Source organism: Sminthopsis crassicaudata, chromosome X (genome assembly GCF_048593235.1).
Source record: "Sminthopsis crassicaudata isolate SCR6 chromosome X, ASM4859323v1, whole genome shotgun sequence".
NCBI classification, from domain to species: Eukaryota; Metazoa; Chordata; class Mammalia; order Dasyuromorphia; family Dasyuridae; genus Sminthopsis; species Sminthopsis crassicaudata.
Window position 1 is genome coordinate 49,035,156 of NC_133623.1, and position 18,558 is coordinate 49,053,713.

Here is an 18,558-nt window from a genome sequence, read left to right on the forward strand (position 1 = left end):
ATACAATGATCCTGACTTCTCAAAAGTTATTCCACTGAGACTTGGGCTCTAGCAGATTCTTACCAAGGCGAGAAGTCTAGGCCCAAGTGAAGGACTGTCAGAGTGTGTTCTCTCAGGACCAAGCTAAGCCAATTTAGAGAAGTTTGTCACCAGAAGCAATAAATTTAGGAGACTGATAGTAACTCCTTAAACCTTGAGGTAAGGGAGAGTTATATTTATGTTTATATTTCACAATGTGTGGGGTACAGAGACCCTAACCCAAAATTGACTACTGGCAGACTCCTCAAAGTGAAGGTAGGAAGTTTTATTAGAATCTTGGACAAGTGACAAGTCCAGAATGAGCAGGGCTGCCTTACAGAAGCAGAGAGCTCCTTTAAATAAGTGAGGGCTACCCAACCCTCCCAAAGAAACCCCCTGATTCAAAGCTTTTTATATGGTGGGTGTGGGGATAATGGGCTGAAGAGAGATGAGGTAACTAGCAAAAAAAATGTCTTCCAGATCATGTGATTTCTAAGAAAGCAAAACAGAGGGCTAAGGCTTCCCTTACTGTTAACTCCCAGCTGCTTACCTCAGCAGGGGTCAACTGGTTTCTTACATTCCCCAGATCTTCAGACATCCCTGGATCTGATTATCTCAATCAGAGAGCTACCTCTTTAGAGGTTCCTCTACAGAACACCCAAGTCACTCAAGTATGCAGCAACAGGTCTTTATTCTAACTCTTTACATAGTGTTCCCTAACGTTCCCTCTAGCCTTCCTTCTGGAGTTCTTTCTTCCTCAGAGTTCCCTTGAATTCCCTTCTGGAGTTCCCTCTCACCTACTGCAACCCCCTTTATAGTCCTCAGGTCATATGACTGAGAGTGCACAAGTTTGAGCATGATCAGCAAGAGCAAAGAGGCTTTTCCTCGTTAATGAGGTTTACTCAATACCTTGAATGCCCTTTTACCAGGCTCAGGCAGAATAAGCCTCCAGGTGCCTCTTATACTCTGTCCTTGAGATCTGACCCTGCCTCTCATGCCTTACTTTGGTGAACAGTCTCTAAGAAACCACATGGCCTGGCCCACACAGCGAGATTATGCTACATAAGTGAAATCATAGATCTCTGAAGTATAAGAAACATTCAAGTTAAGCCTAGTGTTCAACAGGAAGAGAAGACATTGCTGACTGTTGCTTATCCCGCTAGTGTAGGTAGAGCTCAGCAGTTGATAAACTTACAGACAAGCAACTGTTTAGCAGCCCCTGAACCTATTCTAAAATATTTTCTCTTCCAAATGTTCACTTTCTGAATGTTTCTACTTCACTTTGTCCCTGAAATAACTAGGGTTCATTCGATTTGCAAGCCTTTGAAAAAAAAGAAAGAAATGCAGGGATGACTCCAGGAGGTTTCCAGGGCTCAGAATCATTACATTGCTTTAATTCAGGCTTTCTTCCTAACACATCTTGACAGTTGGATTAAAAGTTTTGCTTCAAGTGCAAATATCATAGTTAATTTCGGAACATGAAGAACAGTAGAGGGCACATGAGTGAAACTCCAAGATGGATCACATTAGGACACCAGGAAGATTTACCAAGAGATGAGAGAAAAACGCTCAGGGATCATGAAGAAGATGTCAAAGACAAGCTTTACCTCAGGCTCCCCTCCACAGTGCAATGGAACTAGGCTGTCCATTAGATGATCTCTATACATAATTCTAGCCACCCTCTCAGCCTTTTCCATCTTTACATTGTTTGGTACCTAGCAATACTAAAATTATTCTAGGTAAAGTAGACGTCTCTGAATTGGGCCTGCAAACCTAGTTTCCGTTTGTAGCAGTATTTCTATGAGAACATTGATTCTTTTCAAAAAATCAATTTGTAACAATTAACACAAACCATTTGTAAGGTGAAGAACTATCTATGAATAGAATTTGACCAGTTTCTTATAAATTGCTTCCATCTCTGTTTTACCAAAAAAGGAAGGGAGAAGAAGGAGGAAATGGCTGCTAAGAGATTCATCTAAATACTTCACAATAAAAAGACATGGTAGCTGATGGATATTAGGAGATCTTGCCAGAAATAGAGATGAATTCCTATGAAAAAAAGATCTACAACTAACAGAATTTAAAATGTCTTACTGTAGAATCTCTAAAAGGCAAAACTATTTAACCACAATTTTAATTTCAGAAGTTAGTTGCTAAGAGATAAAGGTAGGGTAGGACTTGAGATATTGCAAAATAATCTACAAAATCTTTTTTTAAAAAAAGGTTTTTACCCTCAAAACATATGCATGGATAATCTCTCAACATTGACTCCTGCAGAGCTTCCCTTGCCAGACTTTCCCCTACTTTTCCCCACCCAGATGGCAAGCGATCCAGTACATGTTAAACAATTCAAAATATATGTCCAATCCAATATGTGCTAACGTATTTGCTCAATTCTCTTCCTGCACAAGAAAAGTGAGATCAAAAAAGAAAGAAAATGAGTCAGAAAACAAAACGAAAAAGAACAACAACAAAAAGTGAGGGTGCAAAATCTTCTTTCTATGGCAAAACAAACATTTCTTAATAAACAGACCGAACACATTTTTATAACTAGCATTGTTATTTATAGATGTTCAAGAACCATTGAGACTGATTCTACTTCTTCTTTCATTGCAGAATTATTGGAAGTGTCCTTCCTGTGACAAAATAAATCCTCCACTTCCACCCCATTGCCACAGATGTTGGACTTTGTGAGAAAATTGGCTTCCAGAGGAGAAAGGTGAGATTTTGGATAAAGGCACATTAGAAAATCCCACACAAGGGGAAAAAGGGGGCTTTGATGTTCCAGATTATAAGAACAATAAAATCAAGGACTCATGTATTGAGGAAAGTGAAGAATAGTACAGAAATCAGACTCCCAAGAGAATGAGGATTATTTCCAGCCATCAGCATCTAAAAGTATCATGTGTAGTAGTCAGGAACATACTGGAGAATTTGAGAGAAAAGAAGCACAAAGCAAAGAAAAAATATGAGATCTTTTCTTCCCTGTAGCACAGTAGAGCCCTGTGTCATCTGTCAGAACCAACCTCAAAATGGTTGCATTGTCCATGGAAGGACAGGACATCTTATGGCATGTTTTACATGTGCTAAGGAATCAAAAAAGAGAAATGAGCCTTGTCTAGTGTGCAGGCGGCCAATTCAAATGATTGTGTTAACTTATTTTCTCTAAATGTGTTGTACTATAACTGGAACTGTAGAAACCTGTACATGAAACATTCTTAAGAACGTTCACACATGGCTGTGAAATTTATTTAAAATTTTATTTTTTTTCCTTTTTTTCTGAGAAAGTGAGTATTTTAGTTATCTCTAGTTCAGTTTGCTTTTTGGAAAGAATTTTTTTATTCTTTTCCTTGAGGAAAAAAATGTAGTTACTAGGTTTTCCCATTTTTGCATTATTTTTATTAGTATTCATTTGTATTACTTTTAGAGACAGCAGGGTATAGTGGATAGAATACCAGTCTGGACAGATCTAGGTTCAGATAACACATTGGACACTTGAAAGTAATTTGACTTAGGATGAATCACTCAATCAATGGATTCTTAAGATTTATTTTCTAAGTCAGATAATTTGAGAGTAAGTCATAAACACTTATATTGGGTTTGGGGAAACTATAGCTCATTTACTGTGTGCATCATTAAGAGCATGTTTAATATGCATTGTTTATATTATTAAAATATCTTTATCTTTACATATTATATAATAATATAAATATATAGATAATATAAAATATTGTATTGTAATATAATTTATTTTCATATTAGTTTCATTTACATCATCCTCTTCTACCTAGGGATCTATCCCTTGTCATCATAATCATCATTACCACTACTACCAATCATCATTATGTTTTTCAACAAACATTTAGTAATCAGTTTAGTAATTAATTAACCAGGTATTATGTGTTAATTTCAAAGGACACAAAGAAAAGCAAAAATTTGGTCCCAGTCCTCTGGGGGTTAATTTTCTCATGGAGGAGACAATGTACAAAATTTTATTTATAGATGAATATGTTTTGTATCGAAAGAGGGGAAAAAAAGAGGGCCCGGAATGATAGTTTAGCAAAACCAACATATCAGCTTTAATTGGCAAAATATGCAATATTATATACTCATTGTTCCCCAATTCTGCAAACAGGGGAGGAGATACATTTTTTTCACCTCTTCTTTTAATATGAACTTGGTAAATATAAAGAATTCTATTTCTTTTTAATTTTCTTTCTTCCCTACAGAAGCATTTCTTTCTATTTATGTTGTTATAGTTATCATACATTTTTCTTTCATAATTCTGCTATCCTCATTTTGTATTAGTTCTCATGAGTAAATTGTCCTGAATTGTTTATGTTGATCAGTTCTTTTTTTTAAAATTATTTTTATAATTATAACTTTTTTTTTGACAGTACATATGCATGGGTAATTTTTTACAACATAATCCCTTGCATTCCCTTCTGTTCTGAATTTTCCCCTCCTTCCCTCAACCCCCTCCCCTAGATGGTAGGCATTCCCATACATATTAAATATCTTATAGTATATCCTAGGTAGAATATATATGTGCAGAACCGAATTTTATTGTTGTTGTTGTCGCAAGGTAAAAATAATCTGGGAAGAGAAACAAAACAAAACGAAACAAACCCCCCCCAAAAAAAAAAAAACACAATGCTCTGAGTTTACACTCATTTCCCATATATTATATATATATATCCCATATATATATTTATATATATATAAACCATATATATATATATATATATTTTATACATATATCCCATATATATATATATATATCTCAGTTTACACTCATTTCCCTTATATTTTAGTCTCTTGAGTATATCCACAGAACTCCATGTCCACAATCAGTTTAAAAACTTAAGTATCCTAAGATATGAACCTTTTAGTCCTCAAGTCCGACAAGACATAGATAATATCTGCCCCTGTTCGGAAGTCAGGAGGGGAGTGTCCTTTCTTTCTGTATATCTGAAAGCAGGCTCACCTCAAGTTTCTGTGTGCTTGATTGGAATGACTACTAAGGATAGTCATGCTTAGCCTCCAATTGAATGTTTCAGTGTAAGATTAATCTAGGTTTGGAATTCCCATTTCAACAGGCAGGTTGAAGAGGGTGGGCACAAGTTTATTACTGCTTGGAACTTTCATTTAAATAAGACAGGAAAATAAAAAAGGAAACTCATAGCACAAAAGTAATTAATATACAACTAATAAACCCAGTGGCCACTATACCGACATACAACATACATCATGGCCCCTCTGAGGAAAACACCGGAATTGCCCTGCTGAGAGAATTCATGGTCACAGCTATTCATAGTGGCAAGTGCCAGGCATTGGCAGGCAAGTTGTCTATTACTTCCTAGCTAAATTCTCAAAGTCCCTTTCCACTAAGAGGCTTTTCTCAGCTGAGAACAAAGAAGGCACTGCACTAAGTGCTCTCATGTGATATGTGACTCTTGAGATGTAGCAGCATCCCAGGTACAGGATGCTCCATCACATGAGACCCCCCCAAGAAGACTATTTGTTCATTCCTTTAGGAGGACTCTTTTTACTCAAGGAACTGGCCAGGTTTCCAGGGTAAACACTGGCCTGCAATAAAGGATACTCAGTGATTAATACACAAGACAGGATGGCCTTCCAACTTCTTGGTGTTTTCCTTTTTTTTTTTCACATTGGATAACTTAAAGCATGTTCTCATGTTCTCAGGAGAAAGTTATATAAAAGACAGAGCTGAGATGCATTTAACTTCCTTACACTCAAAGAAAGTACAAATACCTGTCCCTCTGTAAGTGGTACAGTACCCCATATGCTTCTGTTTGTGGATAACATTGTTCTGATTGTGTCAGAATTTAGAATGCCATAGGATCTCCTAAATGAGATCAACAATAGCTCTCAAGATTTCGGCATAAAAAATCCATTAAAACATAAAGGGCACGAAAAAGTCCATTTTTTGTTTTAATATGTCATTTGATTGAACTACTTTATCAATATAAATAATTTAGATATTCTAGATGGATGCCGAACTGGTTCCAGAGGAGAAATAATTAGACAATAGACTGGATTGATTATGGGGAATTAAACTGTAATTGTTCCCTGAAATAAAAACCTTAAGAATCAGGAAGACCTGGGTTCAGGTTGGGCCTCTGACACATGCCAGGTGTGTTATCAACACAAATCGCCTCTCATCTCAGGCAACTTGTTAGTTGTTGTTGTTGCTGCTGTTGTTTTTCAACTTCAATACTATTTTACTTTTCCAATTATATATAAAGATAGTTACCATCATTTATTAAAGTATTTCTTTTGTTCAAAGGCATCTCAGTAGGAGGTTATATTCAACTGCAAATAGAGAAGAGGGAAGGAAATTCTCTTTTTAAATCTCTTGGGTTGGGTGGTTTGTTACAAAGATTCTCATCTCTCTTCCTCTTCCAGACCTTCCCCTCTCCCAGTTTCCTGCTTTTCTTGTAATTTTAGATACATTGGTATTATTTGTACAAAAACGTTTAAATTTTCCATTTTACCTCAAATTATCCATTTCACTTTGCCTTTATTTCAGGGTTTGGGTCATAAACTCTTTCCATATCCTTAGATCTGAAAAGTAATTTTTCCATTATCAAACGATTAACTTAGAATATCACCCTTTATGTCTAAATCATGACGTCAGTTTGAACGTAACTTGTTTTACAGTGTGAGAAGTTGATGTATATCTAATTTCTACTAGGTTACTTTTAAAGTTTCTCATCAGTTTTAATGAAATCGTGAGTTCTTGCCCTAAATGCTGGGATGCTTAGATTGATCAAAAACTGTGTTCATTTCCTTCTTAATATTTTGTATCTAATGTATTCCAGTGATCAACTTCCCTATTCCTTATCCAATACCAAATTGTTTGGAGGATTATAGTTTTGCAGTAGGGTTTGATATCTGATACTGTTAGGTCACCTTTAATTTCTTTTCTCTTTTTTTATTAATTCTTTTGATATTCTTAACCTTTTATTTCTCTAGGTGCATTTTACTATGTTTTATCTCTTTATAAAGTCATTCTTTGGTAGTTTGATTAGCATTACACTGAATTACTAAATCAATTTAGGTAATATTGTCATTTTTATAATATCAACTTGACCTACCTATAGGCAATTAGCATTACTCCAATTATATAGAGCTCCATTAATATGAAGAGTCTATTTTAATTTTGTTCATGTAGTTGCTGTGAGTTCTGATGAGTAGACTCCCATGTATTTCATAATCTTTTTAGTTATTTTAAATTTAATTTCTCTTTCTATCCCTTCTGCAAGGTTTTATTAGTACCAAATAGAAAGGCTGAAGATTTATGTGTAAGATTTATATCCTTCAGCTTTATTGAAGTGTTTAATTATTTTTATTTAATTATTTTTATTACTCCTTTAAGTTGACATGCTAGTAAACCATCATACCTTCTGAAAAAAAATATTCTTTTCTTATTCCTTATCCTTATTCCTTCAATTTCTTCTTCTTGTCTTATTGCTATACCAAGCATTTCTAGTACAATATTGAATATTAATGGTGATTATAGACATTCTTGCTTCATCCTTGACTTTATTGGAAAGTCTTCTGGTATATCCCCATTAATGGTGGCTCTTTGTTTAAATCAATTTTCCTTATTCTTCTGAGCAAAAGCACCATTTATTCTTGTGCTTTCTAGGGTGTTTTTTTAAAATAAAAATCAGTATTGCATTTTGTCAAAATTCTTTTCTGTATCTGTTGAAATAATATCATTTTTGCTGATTTTATTGTTACATGATACATTTGCTTAGTTTTCCTAATATTAACCAGTCCAGTATTCCTGATATAAATGCCATTTCTTCATAGCATATGATTTTTACAATGCTATTAGCTGTCTCCTTGCTCAAATTTCATTAAATTTTTTGCATCAATATCCATTAAGGAAATTCATGTATAGTTTCTCCCCTCTGTTTTTACTCTCCTTGAATCAGGTATCAAGACCATATCGTGTCTTAAAATAAATTCAACAGAACTTCTTTATCTGTTGTTTTTTCCAAATAGTTTATGTAATATTGGAATTCATATTCTTTAAGTATTTTGTATAATTCCGTTGTAAATACAACTGGTGCTGGGTTTTTTGAATGAGGAGATCATGTGTGCATTATGTCATTTTTTAAAAGTAGGATTATATAAATACTTTATTTTTTTTTTTTTGGTTAATCTGGACACTTTATATTCTTGGAAATATTTATCTATTTCAGTTAATTCATGAATTATATTCGAATTGGCCTAACATGCACAAGCAAAAGCTCTGTTTGACAAAAAGTCCCTCATGTGATTCCCTAGCCAATACTCATTAAATATTCAAGGGCAATCTTCTGGGCATCCCCCATCTTATTTCTTTTATGTATTATTTTTCCTCTTTTATTAATTCTCTTTTGTTACTTTACATTTTTGTAAATACTAATCCACATCATTCGTATGATTGTTTTTTTTGGCAAATAATTGGGCAAAATGGGTAATAATTACCTTAATTTTATGTTCATTTGGTTGTACATTCACCCCTTTCAATTTTGATACTAGTAGTTTGATTTGCTTTGCTATTGTTAAAATTAAATTACCCAATGGCTTATCTATTCCCCCCCCAAAAAAAACTCAGCTCCTGTTTTCATTTGATAGCTTGATATTTTGTTATAAACTTTATTACCATGATTTTTATTTTGGTATTTATTTATAAGGGTATAACTTTGTTTTTTAGTGAGATACACAATATATTGCTCTTCCTTTTTCTCTCTTTTATTGATATAACCATTTACACATATCGGTTTTCTTCTGAGTATTATTTTGGCTGAATATCAAAAATTTTGGTGTTGTCTCACTGTTATCATTATCATGAAATTTTTGGGGGTCAGCTGGTTGGCACAGTGGATAGAGCACCAGCCCTGAAGTCGAGAGGACCTGAGTTCTAATCTGGGCTCAGACACTTTTTTAAATAAAGTCTCATGATATATAAACTTACTAACTATCTTTTAGAAGTTGAATCTTTTAACTTTCTGATTGAGCAGCATTAAGATATTATTTTACATGAATTTACATGAATGTCATTCATAAAGTATTTACCTTATTCCAAGACTGAAATGGATTTGTGATCTTAATTCTAGAGTTCTTCCAGTGATGCAGATTACAACCCCTTCATGTTTATCTCCTCTATATAACTCTAGTCTATATATTTCCATACATTTACCATGGATGTCTACCTAGATGTGCTGGAGACTTTCTTTACTTTCTTTTTTTTTTAATAATTTTTATTATATATATTTTTATAATATTATCCCTTGTATTCATTTTTCCAAATTATCCCCTTCTCCCTCTACTCCCTCCCCCCGATGACAGGCAATCCCATACATTTTACTTGTGTTACATTATAACCTAGATACAATACATGTGTGTAAATACCATTTTCTTGTTGCACAATAAGCATTAGATTCGTAAGGTACATGTAACCTGTGCAGACAGATATTAGTGCTAACAATTTACATTCACTTCCCAGTGTTTCTTCTCTGGGTGTAGCTACCTCTGTCCATCATTAATCAACTGGAAGTGAGTTGGCTCTTCTTTATGTTGAAGATTTCCACTTCCATCAGAATACATCCTCATACAGTATTGTTGTTGAAGTGTACAGCGATCTTCTGGTTCTGCTCATTTTACTCAGCATCAGTTGATGTAAGTCTCTCCAAGCCTCTCTGTATTCCTCCTGCTGGTCATTTCTTACAGAGCAATAATATTCCATAACCTTCATATACCACAATTTACCCAACCATGCTCCAACTGATGGACATCTATTCATCTTCCAGTTTCTAGCTACAACAAAAAGAGCTGCCACAAACATTTTGGCACATATATGTCTCTTTCCGCTCTTTAGTATTTCTTTGGGATATAAGCCCAATAACAGCAATGCTGGGTCAAAGTGTATGCACAGTTTGATAACTTTTTGGGCATAGTTCCAGATTGCTCTCCAGAATGGCTGGATTCTTTCACAACTCCACCAGCAATGTATTAGTGTCCCAGTTTTCCCACATCCTCTCCAACATTCATCATTATTTGTTCCTGTCATCTTAGCCAATCTGACAGGTGTGTAGTGGCATTTCAGAGGTGTCTTAATTTGCATTTCTCTGATCGGTAGTGATTTGGAACACTCTTTCATGTGAGTGGAAATAGTTTCAATTTCTTCATCTGAGAATTGTCTGTTCATATCCCTTGACCATTTATCAACTGGAGAATGGTTTGGTTTCCTATAAATCAGGGTCACTTCTCTATATATTTTGGAAATGAGACCTTTGTCAGAGCCTTTGCTTTTAAAAATATTTTCCCAGTTTGTTACTTCCCTTCTAATCTTGTTTGCATTAGTATTATTTGTACAGAAACTTTTTAGTTTGATGTAATCAAAATCTTCTATTTTGTGATCAATAATGATCTTTAGTTCTCCTCTGGTCATAAATTCCTTCCTCCTCCACAAGTCTGAGAGGTAGACTATCCTCTGTTCCTCTAATCTATTTATGATCTCATTCTTTATGCCTAAATCATGGACCCATTTTGATCTTATCTTGGTATATGGTGTTAAGTGTGGATCCATATCTAATTTCTGCCATATTAATTTCCAGAAAAACAATTTTTAATATTAATTTTTAAAACTTTGGAATTCCAAATTTTCTCCCTTTCTCCTCATCCCATTTCATTGAAAGATGGGCAATTTAATATAGGTGATGCATATTTACTCATGAAATCATCAATTCTTTCTTTGTGGACGGATAACATTTTTTATCATAAGCCTTTCAGAGTTGTCTAGAATGATTGTATTGCTGAGAATAGTTAAATCATCTTACAATACTGCTGTTCTTTTATACATAGTGCATTTCACTTTGTATCAACTCATGGAAACCTTTTCAGGTTTTTCTGAGAGCATCCTGATGGTCCTTTTTTATAGCACAATATTGTTCTATCACAATCACATACTACAATTTGTTCATCCATTACCCGCTTTTGAGGACCATCACTTCAGTTTCCAATTCTTTGCCACCAGAAAAAGCTGCTATAAATATTTTGTTCATATAGGTCCTTTTCCTTTAAAAGTTATTTTTGGATATAGACCTAATAGTGATGTTTCTAGGTCAAAGAATATGCATGGTTTTATATACCTTTGGACATATTTCCAGATGGCTCTACAGAATGGTTTAATCAGTTCTCAACTCCATCAACCATTGATTAATTTCTCATTTTTTCATGTTCCCTCCAATGTTTATTTTTCTTTTCTGAGTTATTAATCATTATAATAGGTAAAAGGTAGTACTCCAGAATTGTTTTAATTTGCGTTTCTCCAATCAGTAGTGAGAATAGTTTTTCATATGGCTGTAGAAAACTGATTACTTCATTTGAAAAATCTTCATATCTTTTGATCATTTGTCAATTGTCTATATATACTCCTCCTAACTGCCCTAATAAAAAGAAAATTCAGGGCACCTAGGTGCCGCAGTGGATAGAGCTCCAGCCCTGAAGTCTGAGTTCAAATGTGACCTCAGACACTTAATACTTTCTAACTGTGTGACCCTGGGCAAGTCACTTAACCCCAATTGCCTCAGCAAAAAAAAAATTAAACAAAGAGAAAATTTTATAAATTGCAAATATAATCCTTCCATGAGGAATGGAACCTGCCTTTTGAATGACCAGTGCATATCGAACTTGGGGAGATAGGAAGACTTATTCTCAACAATAGGAATCACATAACCAACAATCCACTCTGAAGAACAGGAGTAAAGAATGTCATCAAAGTATTTTATGACAGAAGGGGAATAAAATCTATTTATATTTCATAACAGCAAGGGACAAAAGGGAGAGGATTCTACTGATACCTTCAGAGTATCAAAAAATGTGGAAGCCTTCTCTCATGTTAGGTAGATCCAATTGGTGAACTTTTTGCAAGAGTTTCACAGAATGAGCAGGGATAAATGATTGGCTTCTCCATCTTTGGAGGGAACTATTAAATTTATGACATTAAACATTTATTTAGTTTTGAAAGAGAACCTTTGAAACATTTAGTTAAAACAAACCACATTATAGTGGTTTTTTTTCCAATAGTAGAACTCTTCATCTATTATCATTGAAGAAGGATAAAAATAATTAAATCTGGGGCAGTCATACTTCTTTTGCCCTTAAATTCTAGGATATACAGCCAACAGAAGTGCCATTGACTAAAGGTAGCCAAAATCTCGCCCACATCCAAGCAAACTACATATGGCAGGGCTACTTGGACTCAACATATTCTCATGTCTTTGAGGTATTAATTTACTCTAATATACTAAGATTTTAAACATATGACATATTTATCAAATAATATTTCTATTATTTTTCTAATCCTTGGACACTCATTTTTTTGTGTTTTTTAGTTATACATATACACTCATTAAAAACACATTACCTTATGAATTATAATAAATAAATGGGTATTCGTTAACTAAATGAATAAGATTTTGTGTAATATTTATTACCCTTCTTAGTTTGGTTTTAAAGATATATAAAGAGCTATACAGAATAGAAAATCTTAAATAATTTTGCATATACTTTAATTTCTGAAGAGGGAAAAATGTTGATGTGGTGGTGATATTAACATTGGATAGATATGTATGGTACAATATGTACCAAATTTATCTTTTGCTTCTTAGCTCCTTCCAAAATATCTTCTTATACATCACCTGTGATCATGGCCAAAATGGCCCAGCACCATCGGCGTCAAGGCTCAGATACAGCTGTTCTACCCACTACTGAGCAGGTGAGCCACTCCAGTGCTGCTCCTTTCCTTTTGGCAAAGCTGACAGGCTGGATCTCATCACTAAACAACCTTGTGTGGTCTTATTGGAGAGGTAAACTCTTTGTTCTCTGCAAAGTGATCTTTATTTCTTCATTGTTTCCCAGAGCTCCCTTTGGCCCCAAAGGCATATTCCCCTTAGAAGGTTGTAAGTTCCTTGAGGGTCATTTTTCACACTTATATTCCAGGACCCAAAACACTGGATAGAAGACATCAAATGGTTATTCTTATAGTTGTATAGCCTGAGCCAAAGGGCACTTCATAAAAGTTATATGTATGTTGTCGGTAAGTATGTATTTGGTGTGGAGGGGGGAAAAAAGGGTACCTGGGAAAAATGTGGCTCAGCCAAGGTAAACTGGCTTCTTTTTTTTCTCTTTAATCGATTTAGGAAGTATAGTCAGTATAACATGGCAGATAATAGAGTTCTTGTGATCTCATTGGTATAAAATTTACTCTCAGATAAGCAGATCCTCTCTGGGCCGTGACACCTTATGCTCTTAGAAACTTGAGGAGAGTACTGAATGAAGAGGGACAGGTGGGATTCAGACCCCAGTTCTCCCAGCTTTGAGGTTAGCACTCTCTCCATGCCCCTATTGGTCTCTCACATTATTTGGTTTTTAAGTCCATTCAGCACACATGTATTAAGTACCTATTGTGTAGGATAAAATTTGGGGAATACAAGCACAAGTCTTTATTTTTCCACTATACTACACAGCTGTAAGAAAGTTAGATTGGAGATGGAGAAGTTAAAACCAGGGAATAATTGGTAATTATAGGAGAAAAGTAATGAACATCTGAACTACAAGAATAGAAAGAAAGAAATAGTTTAGAAATGCAATAGATTAACACAGAAATAGTGCAACAGGCCCTGGCAATTAATAGATGTGGAGGATGAGAGAAAATGAAAAGTTAGAAATTTTTCTCAAGTTTCTAATTAAGTAATAGAAAAAAGTAATAGTGCTGTCACCAGGAAATGGGGGATTTGAGGGAAGAGAAAGGTTTGGAAGCAGTGATGATGAGCTTCAGGTGTAGATGCATTGAAAAGAGACAGAAACACAATTGTCCTAATAGGCAGTTGAAAATTTAAGGTTGGGGTTCAGGATAACTTTAGAGAGTGTATCTACATTTCAGACACATTTGGCCAAATAGGATAATTGAATCTATGTTATGAAATGAAGTCTTCAAGAAGTGAAATATAGAAGGAAAAGATTAAAGAAAAAAGATGATAGTAAACATTTAAATTTAATCTCATTTGGCTTGAAATGTTGAACTGAAGCCAAATTAGATGAAATGTAATCAACAGCAATAACAACAGGTATACATTTAAGTAAAATTAAATTACTTCCACAAATATGGGCTAGAAAAGAATTTAATGCATAGGGAAAAATTTGAGGAGACAGAGGAAGAAGTATTTTAATTGACCATAGGCTTAGTGTGTGAATCAGTAATGTGAGGAAGCTTCTTATAAAAACCCAAAAAGCTTTAGGTCAAATTAATCCTGTTATCGTAGAAAGATTCTAGAAAGTTTTTATCCCACAGAACTCTGCAGGGGTCAGTTTTCTCACTGTACTGTTTGTGAAGATCAAACTAGATCATGTATCTAAATGACTTTATAGATTTTAAAGTGCTACATTAATGTAGTGATCATCTTCACAATTATAACTAGAATAGAGGAATGTTCCAAAATGCCTCTAGAATTGGGGTAGTGGTAAGAAACCTGCCTGCTTTGGATGTGAATCCCAGTCCCTCTGGATTAGAGATATTAAATATGTATTGGGTGGATAGATTACCTTGTTCCTCCATTAACCAAGGGAAGAATATTGTCATGGGTTTGATAGAAGATACTGTGACCTTACTGTTTTTTCTTGATGTTCTACACTGCTAATCCTAAGGCTGGACTCCATCCCTCTCCCCATACTTTGTAAATGACAAAAAATCAGGTAGATAAGGATTGAAGGATTGATTGTCCTTAAGGATTGCTTGCTTTTTTTTTTTTATTATATATATATATATATATATATATTATAATATTATCCCTTGTATTCATTTTTCCAAATTACCCCCCCTCCCTCTATTCCCTCCCCCCGATGACAGGCAATCCCATACATTTTACATGTGTTACAATATAGTTTAGGTACAATACATGTGTGTGAATATCATTTTCTTGTTGCACAATAAACATTAGAATCCGAAGGTACATGCAACCTGGGCAGACAGATATTAGTGCTAACAATTTACATTCATTTCCCAGTGTTACTTCTCTGGGTGTAGTTATTTCTGTCCATCATTGATCAACTGGAAGTGAGTTGGCTCTTCTTTATGTTGAAGATTTCCACTTCCATCAGAATACATCCTCATACAGTATTGTTGTTGAAGTGTACAGTGATCTTCTGGTTCTGCTCATTTCACTCAGCATCAGTTGATTTAAGTCTCTCCAGGCCTCTCTATATTCCTCCTGCTGGTCATTTCTTACAGAGCAATAATATTCCATAACCTTCATATACCACAATTTACCCAACCATTCTCCAACTGATGGACATCCATTCATCTTCCAGTTTCTAGCTATAACAAAAAGAGCTGCCACAAACATTTTGGCACATATATGTCTCTTTCCGCTCTTTAGTATTTCTTTGGGATATAATCCCAGTAGTAGCACTGCTGGGTCAAAGGAAATGCACAGATTGATAACTTTTTGGGCATAATTCCAGATTGCTCTCCAGAATGGCTGGATTCTTTAGCAACTCCACCAGCAATGTATCAGTGTCCCAGTTTTCCCACATCCCCTCCAACATTTGTCATTATTTGTTCCTGTCATCTTAGCCAATCTGACAGGTGTGTAGTGGTATCTCAGAGTGGTCTTAATTTGCATTTCTCTGATCACTAGTGATTTGGAACACTCTTTCATGTGAGTGGATATAGTTTCAATTTCTTCCTCTGAGAATTGTCTGTTCATATCCTTTGACCATTTATCAATTGGAGAATGGTTCGGTTTCTTATAAATTAGGGTCAGTTCTCTATATATTTTGGAAATGAGACCTTTGTCAGAACCTTTGTTTTTAAAAATATTTTCCCAATTTGTTACTTCCCTTCTAATCTTGTTTGCATTAGTATTATTTGTACAGAAACTTTTTAGTTTGATGTAATCAAAATCTTCTATTTTGTGATCAATAATGATCTCTCCTTCTCCTCTGGTCATAAATTCCTTCCTCCTCCACAAGTCTGAGAGGTATAATCTGGACACTTTATATTCTTGGAAATATTTATCTATTTCAGTTAATTCATGAATTATATTCGAATTGACCTAACATAGACAAGCAAAAGCTCTGTTTGACAAAAAGGTCCTCATGTGATTCCCTAGCCAATACTCATTAAATATTCAAGGGCAATCTTCTGGGCAGCCCCCATCTTTTTTCTTTTATATATTATTTTTCCTCTTTTATTAATTCTCTTTTGTTACTTTATATTTTCGTAAATACTAATCCATATCATTCGTATGATTATTTCTTTTGGCAAATAATTGGGCAAAATGGGTAATAATTACCTTAATGTTATGTTCATTTGGTTGTACATTCACCCCTTTCAATTTTGATACTACTAGTTTGATTTCCTTTACTAGTTTTAAAATCAAATTACCCAATGACTTATCTATTGCCCAAAAAAAACCCCAGCTCCTATTTTCATTTGATAGCTTAATATTTTTTTATAAACTTTATTACCATAATTTTTACTTTGGTATTTATTTATAAAGGTGTAAGTTTGTTTTTAGTGAGATACAGATTATGTTGTTCTTCCTTTTTCTCTCTTTTATTGGTATAACCATTTACACATATCGGTTTTCTTCTGAGTATTATTTTGGCTGAATCTCAAAAATTTTGGTGTTGTCTCATTGTTATCATTATCTTTAATAAAATCTTTGGGGGTCAGCTGGGCGGCACAGTGGATAGAGCACCAGCCCTGAAGTCAGGAGGACCTGAGTTCTAATCAGGCCTCAGACACTTTTTTAAATAAAGTCTAATGATATATAGACTTACTAAGTCTCTTTTTTAGAAGTTGAATCTTTTAACTTTTTGATTGAGCAGCATTAAGATATTATTTTACATGAATTTACATGAATGTCATTCATAAAGTATTTACCTTATTCCAAGACTGAAATGGATTTGTGATCTTAATTCTAGAGTTCTTCCAGTGATGCAGATTACAACCCCTTCATGTTTATCTCCTCTATATAACTCTTGTCTATATATTTCCATACATTTACCATGGATATCTACCTAGATGTGCTGGAGACTTTCTTTACTTTCACTTTACATGGTTAAAAAAAACAGTCATTATTCATTTGTTTATCACTTGTTCTTTCTATGTAACTAGCACTTTTTTCTCTATATCTTAAAATTCCTTATGTTATCTTTTACTCCTAATCTTTGAAGTGATTCACTGATTGCACCTTGCAGCCTTCATGTACTTTCATAATCATGGTGCACCTGTCCATTGTCTTCTGTGTGATACTTATTTTTAATTCTTCAGAGGCAATTGTATTTCCTGACTACCACTGTTATACAATGGACAAATTGAGAAAAAAGGTATATTATACCAGCTCAAAACTGAGTCAGAGGCTTCTCTTTATCATAGGTCATCTGAATAGCTAAATAAACCTGAAGTTTGATGGAATAAGTTGATGGTCAAGGAAAGTAAATATGTTACAATTTTCTGTGTTCAAAGAAGCAAGTAAAATGAGATGATTCAGTGTGTTCCAAGAAGATATTGAAAATATGATTACATTTTAATATGCCAACCTCAATTATCAATTGCATAGCATATGCCAGATACATCACTTAGTGCGGTGGATAACAATTAAAAAGCAAACAGGCCTGTCCTCAAGGAACTTGGGTTTCTTGGTGTTCATTTTTGTGAGAGAATGAAACGAGAAAAAGTTTTTCCGTTATAATTATCTTCAACTATAGCTTATTTTGAAAACATATTTACTTAACTGTATATGTTATCCAGAAGTAATAGAAAACTTATTATGGTAGAAATTTGATGTTTTGCTTCCATTCAGAGAATTTAGGACTATCTTTACACAGGACACCAAATGTTGGGGAGAAGAAATTTGAATCCCCAAAGTATATTGAAATCTTCGGCTGGTATCACAGATTGTTTCAAAACAATTTGTAGATTTAGATCTTCTCCAAATCAAGAGGAAAAGATTCTATTACTATGCCATTGATAACTTACCAGGGGGGGCTTTACTTCTAAGGTTCCTTGACAACCAAGAGGAAGGCCAGAAGCTCCAGGAGGACTCTCCCTTCCCTACCCCTGCACAGAAAAGCCCAGCATGCATTTCCCAGACTCCTGAGTTCTGAGGCCCTCCTTTTGCCTTCTGGGCATGGTGTTTTAGGTCAACCCAGTGGGCTCCCTCCTTTCTTTGGGAACCACAGTCTTTCTTAAAAGTGTCCTGCTTTGCCTCAAGTACAGAAACTGTTGTACTTTCTTAGCCCTTTTCTACCTAGAGATCTATCCCTTGTCATCATCATCATCATTACCACTACCATTAATCATCATTATTATTCTCAACAAGCATTTATTAATCAATTAATTAATCTTAATTAACCAGGTACTATGTGCTAAGTCCAAAGGATACAAAGAAAACCAAAAACTTGGTCCCAACCCTCCAGGGATTCATTTTCTTATGGAGGAGACAATGTACG

General features: G+C 34.5%; 1 long non-coding RNA gene and 1 pseudogene across 1 annotated transcript in view; both read left to right on the plus strand.

Moving 5' to 3' along the window:
* The window catches only part of LOC141548979 (uncharacterized), a 303,550-nt gene that overhangs the window by 260,114 nt on the left and 24,878 nt on the right, over positions 1-18,558 (plus strand). The gene's annotated exons all lie outside the window — the stretch shown is intronic.
* On the plus strand, positions 1,497-3,187 carry LOC141548600 (E3 ubiquitin-protein ligase Mdm2 pseudogene; annotated as a pseudogene).